The sequence below is a fragment of the Octopus bimaculoides genome, chromosome 21 (genome assembly GCF_001194135.2).
Source record: "Octopus bimaculoides isolate UCB-OBI-ISO-001 chromosome 21, ASM119413v2, whole genome shotgun sequence".
Lineage (NCBI taxonomy): Eukaryota > Metazoa > Mollusca > Cephalopoda > Octopoda > Octopodidae > Octopus > Octopus bimaculoides.
Window position 1 is genome coordinate 16,146,823 of NC_069001.1, and position 9,027 is coordinate 16,155,849.

The 9,027-nt window shown below is 33.5% G+C and overlaps 1 protein-coding gene across 1 annotated transcript in view; it reads right to left on the reverse strand.

Moving 5' to 3' along the window:
- LOC106875883 (four and a half LIM domains protein 2) overlaps positions 1–8,214 on the reverse strand; it is an 82,811-nt gene extending 74,597 nt beyond the window's left edge. The window contains exon 1 of the mRNA XM_052975309.1: positions 8,010–8,214. The gene's annotated coding sequence lies outside the window, so the exon portion shown is untranslated. The remainder of the gene's footprint in view (positions 1–8,009) is intronic.
- Positions 8,215–9,027: the final 813 nt, after the last annotated feature.

A 9,027-nucleotide genomic window follows, 5' to 3' on the forward strand; every position in this document is an offset into this window, starting at 1 on the left:
TCTTTTGAGAACTACTGCATGAAACTTGGCAAGAAATTATGCAAGAGAATATCTGTCATCTTATCAGTAACATGCCTAATAGGGTCCTTGCATTGAAAAGGGCATGTCTACTAAATATTAAATACATTTAATACAAAAATGTTTGCATAAAAAAGGTCCAACTTACACAGAGTAGAAATGATATCAGGAATTAAAGGGGTTGAATAAGACTTTTACAAGTCCAACAGCTGTTTCTGGGGAATTGATGGTCCAAAATAATGATTGTAAATTAATTCCATCATCGGATATGGAGTCAATTTCCAACCATTATTTTGGACCACCAAACCCCCAGAAACAGCTGTTGGACTCGTAAAACTCTTATTCAAACCCTTTAATTCTTGATATCATTTCTACTCTGTGTAAGTTGGACCTTTTTATGGAGACATATGTACATTTTTTGTATTAAATATATTTAATATTTTTTGTCTATCAACATGCCTAATTTGCTTATCCTTACATTTACTGCTCTACATGCTCAAGTTTAAATCTCTTGAGCACTACGAAGTGTATTCTATACAGAGAATATATGTCTTTCATCTAGAAACTATATATATAGTCATGCACTTATGAACAATAACATTGTTGGTTATAACCCTTGCTTTTAATAGGCTAATCATTGGTTCCCTGTAGTTCCCATGTAGTGAATGACAAGGGTTGTTTGTGCACTTAGCCTTTATCTCAAGTTGACTCTTGTGAAGGTCTCCAAAATTCTGTTTCAAATTTTGAGAGTTGAGTACAGAATGCTTCAGTCAAGAGTGCAGGTCTAAGCATCAAGTGCGAAGTGGTCATGTGCACAGGCATGGATGTAATGGCCTTTGTAAAGAGGTACCTTTTATACCATGTTGGTAGTACTAGACTCCTTTCGGTAGTCTAGTCAGTAACTTGTGAGCATTTTCTAGAAAAATGTTGTTGCAGTAACCAGATTCCTGTGTTGTAAGCCATTGATAGTATTTTATTTTGTAGCATCAGCTCCATCAACTGTGATAAACCTAAGAGTTGTCTTTGGGAAAGCAGTGAGTTGAGTAAATAAATTTTGAGGCATTTGTCCAAAATAGACAGGTGTGCTCTGGAATGCTTTGGATTTGGGTTTCATAAATAGTGGCTCCACTTTCTTAGTTTAGCTTGTTTGTAATTTTTCATAGTATCCGTGCAGTTTTATTACATGTATCTTATATAGACTTTACACACACTAGTCTGTTATCTATGAACATTGAGTACATGTGTGTGTGTGTATGTATGTATGTATGTGCAGTGAGTGTGTGTGCATGCGTGTGTGCGTATGTGTGTATACATATATTTTATTTACAATGTAAGTTTCCAGAATGTATTATACTTGAAAATATATGTAACTTGAATTCATAATAATTTTATTTATAAATTCACCAAATATTTGGATCATTGGATCACAAACTCACTAAAGACAGAACACCTTTCTACAATAACCTTCAAATTTGTATATTGAGAAACATTATTTAAAAATGGCAAAGGAAAATATAGGAATTCTCTCATAGAATCTACCAGAATTGGGTGAGAAAAGCATACCCCTACTTCATTTCTTAAAAATTTTCTTCAGACATGTAATCAAGTATAATGTTGTTCAATTGTTGAAGACTACATTCCAAGCAATGAAAGGTTTTGTAGGGTGTAAAAGGTGCCAACTGACTCAACCAAAATTAAAGATGCAAGAAGCTAGTTAACTCCAAAATCAACACCAGTTAATAATTCTTTAAGTTTTAGATATTTATTCTCTTGTGTGAAGAAAAGCAATAAAATCCAAAACTTGGACAAGTTCTAAGGATTCTTGACATCCATTCTTCTACTCTATCACTCATTCTAGCCTGTCGGCTGTTGGCTATGCTTGATAATATTATTGCATCCAAGAACATTATATCTGGCAGGTGCAGCAACTCTTTCATTCATTATTCATAAATTTTCCAATAATAAATTTTCTAAATAGGTGTAAGCATGGCTGTGTGCTTGGGAAGTTTATTTTGCAACTAAATGGTTCCAGGTTCAGTCTTTCTACATATCATCTTGAGTAAGTGTTTTGTATCATACAGACCTGAGCCAACTAAACCCTTGCAGGTGAATTTGTAACAGAAACTGAAAACAAAACCCCAGCTATATGTGTGTTTGTATGTGTGAGTGTGTGTCTGTTTGTCTTGATATTGCACGCTAATTTTAAAACAAACAACACCATCATTTACAATCTTCTGTGAAAACATGCCCAGACTTGGGGAAAATATCACCTTACTTGGAAACAGAAGAGCATCTGGCTGTAGAAAACCTGACTCAACAAATCTCATCTGACCCATGCTTGCATGGAAAAATAGATATGAAAGCAACGATGATGTTAACGAGTGATTATTTAGGCATTGTAGGGCAGTGAGCTGGCAGAATTGTTAGCACACTGGGAAAAATGCTTAGTGGCATTTTGTCTGTCTTTATGTACTGAGTTCAAATTCCACTGAAGCTGACTTTACTTTTCATCCCTTTCAGGGTCAATAAATAAGTACCAGTTGAACTCTGGTGTTGATGTCATCAACTTACTCTGCATTCCTTGAAATTACAAGCCTTGTGCCAGGATTTGAAACGGATCATTTAGGCATTGTAAGCTTCAACAACAACAACAAGACAAAGAAGAATGAAAAGAAAAAGGAAAGAAGAAACTAATATATTTTCTAACAATATTTCATGAGCCTCCCCCAAAAAATAAACAAACAAAAGTCCTCTAAAAACCTACAAGAAAATTAAAAAAAGCCACAGAACTAAAAGCAGGAAGTATCGATATGTTATCAATATCTATTGGAATTCAATGATTATTGACTCTTTCTTCCTCTGTGTAGTTATTTTCTCAAGGTCATCTGGTTTATTCCAAATTAAGGTATAACCTCTAATTATTTTGGGCGAAATACTGATGATATTTTGGCAGATTTTTAAGGAATTAAAAAATACTTTTGAAATTTAATGTTTATTAGCTGATGTCAGTGAGAATTATAATGATAGTAGTGATGAATGATGATGACGATGATGATGAAGATGTATATAAAGATTTATATAAAAAAGGAGGAAAACTGGCTAAAAGCTACCCAATGAGAAGCAAACGTAAGCTTGCATGTGTGCATGTATATGCACACACACACACACACACACAAAATCATCATCATCACTTTAACATCCACTTTTTGATGCTTGTAGATTTTCTAGAAAATCTGCCAGCATTTCTGTTGCCAACCGTCAGCTGTTACCAAGCAAGGTAATATTTCCTCTAGAACTATGAACATGAACAGCACAACAACCAGACATGCTTTCATGGAAGGTTGCAAATTATCTGCTGGTTGGTGATGTTTGTTGACAATTATTACGTTATGTTAGGACAAGAAGAAACAAACACACAAGCAGACAATAAACCCACCCCACCTGCACACTGAGTTACATTAATTCCCATCTGCATAAACCACTTAGAAGGTTTTGATTGGCCTGGGGCTATGGTAGTAAGCATTTACTGAAGGTGCCACACAATAGGACTGAACCTAAAACAACATATTTGGAGAGTGAGCTATACCTACAACAGTATATATGTGTGCGCAGGTATGTGTATTTGCATGTGTACATGAATATATGTGTATGTGTTGGGTATGTGTGCAATGTATGTGTGTATGTGCATACATGTATGTTCATGTGAGTGTATCTATCTATCCAAATATATATATATATGTGTGTGTGTATGTATACACACACAACCATGTATATCTATATACTTACCTGTCTATCTATAAATACACACACACACACACAGGTGTGTATATATATATATGTATATGTACATACACACACACACACATATATATATGCATATATAAATACCTATACATACATGCATATAGCTTTCTTTTTCTTTTTTTACTTATTTCAGACATCAGACTGCAGCCATGCATATATTTACAAACACGTGCATATCTATATGCATATATGTATATGTATATATATATATAAATTTAACTTGAGCAAAAGTAATTTTTATATTTCTTTTCTGAAATCTACCTAACTGTTGGATATTAACATTCCGTGTACTATTGAACCCATCACCTCTACATACAATCACACTGGAAATTATTAAACTTTTATTTTTTTTAGAAAATATGAACACCAATGAGATCCCTAATTTCTAGAGTGCAAGGTAGCCATTGCTACATAAAAGTCACACACAGCGTTAACAACAAAAAGAGTACAGTGAATATGCTACAGGGCAGTGGTACTCAAGTAAGGTCCAATGGCTCTTGAGGGTCCAATTATGATTTTGTTGTTAAAATTCATGTGAAATATACTTTAACAATACACAAAATACTTTAAACAATTTTTCATGCAATTCCTTATAGTATTTAATTATAAAAATATGATGGGGTTTTTTAAACATTGAATAGCTATGAAAGACCATCCATGTAAAGTAAGAACCAAAGGGTCCATAGGGAACCACTGCTACAGCGAGTGGAAAATCCAAAGTTTCAAACAGTCCTTTCATCAGGTAAAAGTTGAAAGAAGAGAAACTAATGAGACAGCAGTTTTATATCCTCCAAGAAAAACAGCAGCCTCTTTTTCTCTCTCTTTCTCTCTCTTTAATTTCACTTTTGTCAATTTTTCCCAAAAGAAGGATTCTCTACAAAATGTTGGATTTTCCACTCCTCAAGTCAAGTTCACTGTCCTCTTTTTTGTCGATTTTACTAAATAATATAAATGTTGCTGACATAGACCAACACAAGTGCCTCTGGATTCTGTTTTATTATATACACATACATGTGTACACACTCATATATATATATATGGATATATGTATGTATGTATACATGTATCTATGTATGTATACATTTACGTATGTATGTATCTATATATATATATATATATATATATATAGTTTTAGGGAAAATAACCAATTTATATAGACATAGACCATGATATATACAGTCTCTCTATATACACACATACATAAAACAACTTTTTATATGTGTAAGAAGACAGAAACAGAGTGTGTGTGTGTGTAAAGATATATATATATATATATATATGTTCATATAATGATAACTACCAAATGTATACATAGGTAATAAACTTTATATGGATTTAGCGTCAAAGCTCTTATTTAAAATTTTTTGATATATATGGTGTTGTCATCCGGTTTCACCAGTCCTCAGTCAAATCGTCCAACCTATGCTAGCGTGGAAAGCAGACGTTAAACGATGATGATGATGATGATGATGATATATATATATATATATAGTGAGAGAGAGAGAGAGAGAGATTTACAAAAAAAAAATTTTTTTCTTGTCTTTGAATTCACTGCAGATGAAGGCTACTGAGAGAAGAGTGAAAGTAGTGGCTAAAGTCAGCTGTATATTGGGAAGAAGAAGAAAGAAAATGAAAGAACAAGTTTTTACTGTATCAAATGATAAAACTTATTTTTCAAAGCTGTAAAGCCGAATGGTTAATAATCATTGTAGACATGTGTAATACATAACTATATCTTAGAACTTTTATTTCCAACTCTTAGATACGGCATTTTCTTTCAGTTTTAAATTTGGTTTGCAAGATTCTTTATGTGTGATGAAATAAATTTTGTTGTGTCTAAAGAGAGTCATTACACCGATATTAATAACACATGCACTAGTTCAATTCTACTCCTTTATTATTAGACAACTGGTTAAATATCTCTCCAACTAACTTATCAATCATTTGATTAACTTGTTGACTGTTTAATTAACAAGTTAAACAAAATTCAATTACGTATTTATGATTAAATCTTTTGTAACTGTATTTCCAATGAAAAATGCTGTTTAGTTGTTTTGTTTAATTTTTCAAAGTAACTGAAATTTTGGAGGAATTTCGTAAAATACCTGCTTTACTATTATTAAGCTATTGTTTGGAATATAACAAAAATGTTCAGACATAAAATTAATTATGTAAGGATTTTATTTTCAATGTAAATGTTTTCTGACATGGGTTGTTTAGTACTAGGGCACCAGTGGTGGTCTTGGAGGGATTAGTTTAAGGGTTATAAAAATATTCATATAAAAGATCTTATACAAGTCTTTTTAGATTTTAGATGCCAATTATGAAACACATGCATTCATACACACTCATGCACATACAGAAAAAAGTAATTTGTGACCCAACTATTCTTATTCTTACATAATGAAAGTGAGATATTGGTTGTAAATATTAAAGTTTTGAAAGAATTGCAAAAGCTTTATGTAAATTGATAATGCATCAATATTTTAAATGTTTATTAAGAGGCAACTAACTTGGTATTAGAACCTAAATTTATTGGTTTTTCTGAAAACTAACCTCAAGCAAGATGAGATAAATAATAATAATAATAATAATAATAATAATAATAATAATAATAATAATAATAATAATAATGGTCTCAAATTTTGGCATAAGGCAAACAATTTTGAGGGAAGGGTTAAGTCAATTACATCGACCCCAGTACTCAACTGGTACTTATTTCATCAAACTTGAAAGGATGAAAGCCAAAGTCAACCTCGTTGGAATTTGAACTCAGAACACGAAGACAGATAAAATGCCGCTAAGCATTTTGTCTGGCTTGCTAATGATGCTCCCAGCTCATTACCTTGAATAATAATAATGATGATGATGATGATGATATGAGCACAAAGCTTATTTGACAGGTACTGTATTTTATCAATCATGGAAGGTTGAAAGGCAAAGTTGACCTTGGCAGGATTTGAACTCAAAATGCAAAGGAATAAATACTACAAGGAATTTGTACAAAGCTCTTTCTGCCAATCTATCCCTAATAATAGCTATGATAATAATTCTTTCTACTATAGGCACAAGGCCTGAAATTGGAGGAGAGGGCTTAGTCGATTACATCGATCCCCTGTGCATAACTGGTACTTATTTCATCGACCCCGAGAAGATGAAAGACAAAGTCAATCTCAACAGAATTTGAACTCAGAACATAGCAATGGGTAAAATACCACTAAGCATTTCGTCCAGTGTGCTAACGATTCTAATAATAATAATGAAGGTTTTAGATCTTGGCACAAGGCCAGCAATTTCGAAGGAGCAGATAAGTCTATCACATTGATCCCAGTACTCAACTGGTACTTATTTGATCAACCCCTAAAGGATGAAAGGAAAAGCCAACCATGGCAGAATTTGAACACAGAATGTAAAGACAGATGAAACACCACCAGGCATTTTGCCTGGCAAACTAATGATTCTGCCAGCTTGCCATACTTAATAATGATAATAATAGTAATAGTAGTAGTAGTTTATAACTTAGGCACAAGGCTAGCAATTTTAAGAAGATTACGGTTAATCAATAAGTACCAGCAGAAGTACTTGACCAGTACCTTTTGGTAGTTACCACACAACACAAATTTTACTTTTTTTATTTAACTTTATATTTCTAAAAAAAACTACTAGCAAAACTACACCATAACTGAGTGCTGTTTATGTTTTAGCTCCCGACCAACTCATAAAATTTTACAAATAATGTAATGATTTTTATGTATTTTGACAAGATTTCGCAAAGTTACCTCATAGCAGACTGGAATTTTAAAACTGAAACTACTAAGCATCTGTCCGTAGTTGTACAAGTTTGGGTAAACTAATGCAAATGTGATAAGTTTCAAAACAAAAATTTTGACAATTGTATTTACTAGAAATTCTAGTTGTCAAAGTAAGCGGAGAAGTGGGGAAAGAGAAAGAAGTGACATTTCTGAATATAAATAAAAATAAACTATCAGCATTTCTATTGTATAAACATTCTTGCTGCTATTTATACAAGCTTGGATTTTTTCTCTTTTTTTTTTTTTTTGTGGTGGTGAGAAAAAGAAAAGGAGAAAATGAAACAGGACAGACAACGGCCAGGCCAGGCCAGGCCAGTCTACATCAGCGTATAATGCAGCCAGAGACTAGACACAATTATTAGTGAAAGAACTTACCTTAAAAACAGAGAAACAATTAAGGGAGCTAGCAGAGTAGGTAGATCACGAGAGGAGATGTTCAGAAGAAGCCTTAAACCAGTTTTCAGTTGCTTCACACTTATATCTAGGAGGAGGAAGCAGGCAAGGAAAAGCTGGGGTGTGGAATATTTGGTAGCAGGAGCTGCGGTGGTGGTGGCAGATAAACGAAGTGGTGGAAAGTAGGAGGGAGAGCCAGCGGTAAAGAAAGAAGAGAAACAGACAGAAGGAAAGAGACAGAGAGAAACAAGCAAGAGTAACAGACAGAGGGAGAGAGGCAGAAAGAGAAGTGGTGAAAGAGAGAGAAACTGAAAGAGGAGAGAAAGAGAGAACAGGCAGACAGACACAGAGTGGGAGAAGAATGCCGAAAGTTGTGTGTTGACTTTTTAGAGTGAAAACTGAGCCGAGTGCAAAACACAAGTAAAAGGTTAGAAGAAGAGAGAGAGAGAGAGTTTACATATTGCTCAGGTGGCTTTAGTTTACTACACAGTACTATGGTTCATTACACAGGACTGCTCACTCTCTCTCTCTCTCTCTCTCTCTCTCTCTCTCTTTATTTATCTATCTATTCATCATCTCTCTTTCTCTCCCTGCACATATGAGTGTGCGCTTGCATGTATGCATGTGAGGGTGTTAGTATGACTGTACATATGTAAGTCTGTGAACACACGAATGCCAGCCTTGTCTATCTGTTATCATTATTATAATTATAAAGTACCAGTCAAATACTGGGGTTGATGTGTAATTAAATTACTCCCTTCCCATAAAAATCACTGGTCTTGTGTAACTTGAAATAATAATGGTTATCAAAATCACAACAACAATTATCACTATAAGTGTGCTGAAAAGGTTACATGTGTGTGTGTGTGTGTGTGTGTGTGTGTGTGTGTGTGTGTGTGTGTGTGTGTGTGTACGTGTGTGTGTGTATACATACATACATACATACATATATATTTATATATTTACATATATATTTATATATATATGCATATGTATATAT